Raw genomic sequence first — 6,000 nt, forward strand, 5'->3', positions numbered from 1 at the left:
GCAAGTGACGTAGCGGTAGGGGACGTTTTGGGGAAACGCATCAACAAGGTCTTTCATCCGGTTTCACTACTACAAAAAAGGCCTTTGACGGTAATTATGTAGCGGCAATAAGGGAATTGCCGTTAATAGATTCTTTAAGCTGAAATATTAGCGGCACATGACCATTAGCCAGCAAAAGATATCCATTTACCGACAACAAAAATAAATTGCCACTAAAAATCACTAATTAAAATATATTGTTGTTATTTTAGCTTTCCCTCCAAACCCAAAAAAAAATCTTTCCCTCCAATTATTTTGGACATTGATGAACTATTTCCTCCAAACTAAGAAAATCTAGACAGCTGGAAACAAAATCAAGCAAACACAATATAACAAAATCACGCAGACACAATAAAATTTCCGGCTGAGATAGTCTTCTTCTCCAGGTAACTTCTCTTCTTAACCATTGTCGCCTTTGCCCAGACCATCCCAGGTAACGCAACTCATATGGCTCTCCTGCCCTATCTCTTTTCCGGATTCTGAGTTTTGGTTTTAGTTAGAGATCTATGTTTCTGGGAAGGATTTTCAGGCCTTGTAAGTTTCTATCTTTATTTAATAAGATTCAAGAACAAGATATTCAATTATCGTCATTCCTAAGACCGTCTTATTTGCCAATTTTTATCTTTGTTTTTTATTTTGAAAATTTTGCCAATTAATATTACTTCAATTTTGAATTTTGGGTGGACCATTAGGGTTTTCTTTGCAAAGTTGTGATCGATATTTTTTCCACCTTTATGCTTGTGAACTGATTCTATGACGCATGACAGACTTATGAACTATTACTGTTTTGCCAAACTCTATTCTCAATTTTTAATTTAGTCTTTGTAGCTGCTAAATGCACTACAACACTTTGCTAATATGACATGTTGGGCATTGAGAAGAGTAATGTTAGCACTGTATTTTTCAAATTTAAATTGGGGGTTCGAGTTTGAGTTCTATTTAGATGATTGCTTTTCGACCTTCTTGGGGATGAGATAGCAGATTCATGTGAATAACATGTGGGTTCTGGCTATTAAACTCTGTTTCATTGCGATTTTAGGTAGTCCAATGTTTCATTGAGATTTCAGGTAGTTCAAAATATGGTTCAGTTAAGAAAATTATTCTCGGTCTCTTTTGTATAGCACATTGGGCCTTCTAGTTAGGTTGGATTGATAACTCTTTTCAGATTTTATTTACATCTTATTTTTAAATTTTGCACTTTGATTTGTGTATTATGGGTCATTATTGTTATCTACCATGAGATGGAAAGAGCTGGTGAATTGTTCATTTCAATATTTAGTTGAGGTAACATTGTTGTCTGATAGGCAAAATGTGTGCTCTAGCATATCATATTCTTAATATATTGTTGGTAAAATGGTCTTAAGCTAATTTAATGAATATATTAAGCATAAATTTGAATTTTAAGCCAAGGAAATAGTCCTACATTACTTTCTAAAGTTGATGATGATTGTTATTTAACTCTTCACCCTGATAGAGAAAGAGACAAGAAGTTGTGGCAAAACATATATTTCTTCTCCATAACGCAGTACCTACAAGGTATTTCTTCTTTTCTTATTCTTTGTATGTGATTTCCTAGCATTGAAATGCAAGTTTGGTTAAGCATCATTGATTTTTTCAAGTCTCTATAGCCACATATGTGAATTTTTCTTGGTGTGGTGTTCTTCTGGTTAAATACTTTTGTGTTATGTTTATTTCTACTCAGTAATTTGACCATTTGCCTTTTGTTAACTCTTGACTCTAAGCTTAACTTGTATATACAAGGCATGACTTTTCTTAGAGTGCAAGAGTGGTGATGTATAACTAGTTATTGGTTTTTAGTATGTTTTCAATTTTATGCTGTTGAAACTCTAAATTACAATTTTTGTTTGTTGTGGTTTTAATGAAGCAAAGTAGTGATAAGGCTAATTATCACTATGTTGTCACAAATAAAGCATTTCTGCACTATTTCTCTATCTCACTCTTTATATAGTCATGTCCTTGTTGTCTTTTTCACCTTTTAAATTACAGTGCTTGTATGATATTTTGCCAGTATGCATCATACATGTTTAGCTTTAGTGTTCACTGTCTCACGGTATTACTCATCTTTATCCTTCGGCACGCTACTATTTGAGTTTTCTATTGATTGAATTTTTCTCCTTTTTATTTTTTTATCGTTGGAATTTGATTTCATGTAAACTTGCAAGAAATGAAAACAAGATCTATATGTCCTTATTCTTTTTTTTCTTTCTAAACTCTAAGGCAGCATGATTCTTTCTATAACATGAATATACTAAGCTTCATGACTAGTTGAAAATAATTTCGACTTACATGCTTCCATAATTCCATTGAACTTTATCAGTATTAGTACCATTTGGGTCTTTTGGATCTTCTGATGTTCCAACATCCAGAAGTAACTATTAAAGACTTTAACTTCGAAGCAGGGAGTTAGCAGAAACTGAGAAATATATCTTTGCACTTGGGATATAGACTTTTTACTGTAATTATCATACTGTTAGTTGGGTTATCAAAAGTAAATAAGAGTTTCAATAACAATAAATTGAGCACCAGTTAATACTATTTGACAAATGACAAAACCAACCCAATGACGATGATCATATTTCAGCGAACTAGTGTTTTCATCGGTTTTTATAGATTGAATTCTTCTTCCTACTTATTAATTCATGTACCAGTAATATTGACTATTTTAGCAACTATGGTGTTAAGTTTATTCCAGTCCATGCTACTCCCCTGCCACCTTTGTCTACAATATATATTTTAGGAAGCCACCTTTCTGCCACAAGTAGATAATAATCTAAATTACATGCATATTTTATGTAGTATATACTTATTATTGATTCAAAAAAATGTCATTAAGTTCTCAATAGTTGAAACCCATTGTTTAAAACTCTTTAGGTTTAGATACAATTGAATATTCCAATTGTGAACGACCCACCAGACAGATCGCTTATGGGCTATAGAGGATATTGTCTGCTAATGGAAGTACCCTTTTTCACATACAATTACAGTACATGACTACATTCAGTAGCACTATAGGAATTATTTGGCCTTGAATCAATTATCTGAATAGTCTACTTAAGTATGTGTTGCTTACAAGTAAAAAGTTGTCTCAATGTGGCATCTCATCCATTGCAGTTGCATGATTTTAGTGTGCTTTTAGGCATGGAAGTCCATGAACTTGTGCAGATTGGTATTTAACATATAGCCGGTTCGTAGTTGTGATAACTTATCTTTCCACTACCCGGATGGTTGGTCTGGTGGTGTTGTGCATTAGACAATTACTTAACAATAACCATTTCGGTATACATGATTTTGATCAGTAAACCTACTTATTTGGATAGAAAAATAGGTGCCATTTGAATCTACAAAAAGCTGGTTCTTCGGTGAAGGCTGCAGGTAGTAATCTTTAGTTGTGAACTAGTTTCTCCGACTTTATTTTCAATATACAGTAGCTCTAAACTAGTTGGTTAACATTAGATTTTGATATTCAACTGGAAAATTTGGGTAGTTTGAGTTGGTTTTGAAACCAAAAACTGAATTGTTATTCTAGAGTGAAAAAAAATAACCTAAATTTGGGGCAGTGTTTTGAGAGCAGGAAAATTGAGGTTTACATAAGAACTACAACTTCTTCTTAAGTGAAAACCCGCTAAGTCAAGCATATAGTGTACATGTTTTTGTTGTCTACATTGGTGTGATCATCTCTGTCTTGAATTCCTCTTATATTTAGTGCTGCTCTAGTAGGAGAAGAAAATTTGCTTGCTTATGTCTATATTACAGTGCATCGCAAACTTTCTTAGTTGTGTTTAACTAATATTGTATGCAAACATTCTCTCATTTTTCCCTCTAGTTCTTTTCCGAGGATATTGTCACTTGATTGTAGATTTGGAGTGTAACTGGTCCAAAATGAGTAAAATGGATTATAAGTGATTTATAAAGTAAGCTCCAACTCGTCTGGAATTGAGGATTATATTTCATCTATTGACATAGTTATTTTATTATTTCAGGTCATACAATTTGATGTTCGATAATTTAGTGGATGGAAGATTTCAATATGACGAAAAGTTGCAGAAATTATTTGAAGATTATTATTCGTTAGGATTAGTAATATAATGGCATTAGCTATTTAGTTCAAACAATATAAGTTTTTTTTTAAGTTACTGTGATATTAATATTTTGGATTAGTATTTTCTTTTGTTAGTTAAATTTAATGAGATATATTATAGTTTTATGAATTAATATTGATATATTTTGTTATTTGGATTATTTTTTGATTGAATGCAATAGCTATTGTTAATGGTGGCTAAACTATTACCATTATAGCGTGTTTCTTTTAATGCCAATTTAACAGGATATAACAACTATAAAAATAGACGATAAAAATGGCAAATTAAGACGTTTGTATAGGGATATTGTAGCCATTCTATTGATGTTAAAGATGACTTTTAGTGTTAATTTAATTGAATTTACTAGCCGTTAAAGTGACGTTAAAAGGGCATACTAATACATTTTTAGAAGAGATGTTGTTGCCAATCTAATTTCCACAGAATAGTTATCGCTAAAGATATGTACTTTTAGCGGCAATTATTTTGAATTTAGCAGCTATCAAAATAGACATTAAAAGAGCATTCTTAGCCGTTTTAGAGTGGGTTTAGCAACTATCATAATTGCCGCAAATATTTGCCGTTAAAGAAAATAATCTTTAGCGGCAATAAGTCATACCTTTTACCATTTTGTGAGAAGTGCCGCTAAAGGCTTTGCCGACCCTGGCTTCAACGGCTAAACACCAATTGGCGGTAAATGATATATCGACTATTGTTATTGCCGCCAATGCTATTTTTTATTGCTGCTAAAGTCCCTTTTTGTTGATAGTACCCAGGTCAACTACACCATTACAGAGAAAGAGCTTCTTGCCATTGTGTTTGCTATTGAAAAGTTTCGCCCATACTTGATAGGTACAAAAGTGATTGTTCATACGGATGGCGGCACTCCGTTATCTCATGAGCAAGAAAGATTCCAAAGCCTGTTTGATGAGATGGGTACTATTGTGGAAAGAGTTTGATATTGATATCCAAGATCGAAAATGGAGTGAAAACCAAGTGGCGGACCACTTGTCTCGTTTGAAGGAGGAGGGGAGGCCGAATGATGGCCTTAAAACCAATGACTCCTTCCCCGATGAGCAACTTTTGGCTATTTCTATGAAGGAGGTGCCTTGGTTCGCGGATTTGGCAAATTATCTTGTGAGTGGTATCATTCCGGTTGAGTTTTCTTCAAGCCAAAGGAAGAAGCTCAAACGGATTGTCAAGACTACTATTGAGATGAACCGTACCTTTTCCGTATTTGTACAGATGGAGTGACTAGAAGATGTGTACCGGAGGAGCAACAAAGTGAAATTCTTGGGGCTTGTCACTCTTCGCCTTATGGTGGTCACCATAGTGGAGCAAGAACGGCGGCCAAAGTGTTAAGTTCCGATTTCTATTGGCCCACTCTCTACAAGGATGCTAGTGAGCTTGTCAAGCGTTGTGATGAATGCCAAAGGGCCGGTGGAATCAAAGAAAAATGAAATTCCCCTCACCACCATCTTGGAGATTGGCATTTTCGACGTGTGGGGTATGGACTTCAAGGGTCCGTTTGTGAGTTCTTGTGGAAATACATACATCTTGTTCGCGGTTGATTTTGTGTCCAAATGGGTTGAGGCCGTTGCTTTTCCCAACAATGAAGTGAGAAGTGTGCTGGCGTTTTTGAAGAAGAACATCTTTACAAGATTTGGTACTCCAAGGGCTATCATAAGTGATGGGGGTTCGCATTTTTGCAACAAGGCCTTCGATACCTTACTCACCAAGTATGGTGTCACTCATAAAGTGACGACCCCCTATCATCCTCAAGCAAGTGGTCAAATGGAAGTCTCCAACCGAGAGATAAAGAGTATTTGTCAAAAACAGTGAATGCCAACCGGACGGATTGGCC

The sequence above is a fragment of the Nicotiana attenuata genome, unplaced genomic scaffold (assembly GCF_001879085.1).
Source record: "Nicotiana attenuata strain UT unplaced genomic scaffold, NIATTr2, whole genome shotgun sequence".
Taxonomy (NCBI): domain Eukaryota; kingdom Viridiplantae; phylum Streptophyta; class Magnoliopsida; order Solanales; family Solanaceae; genus Nicotiana; species Nicotiana attenuata.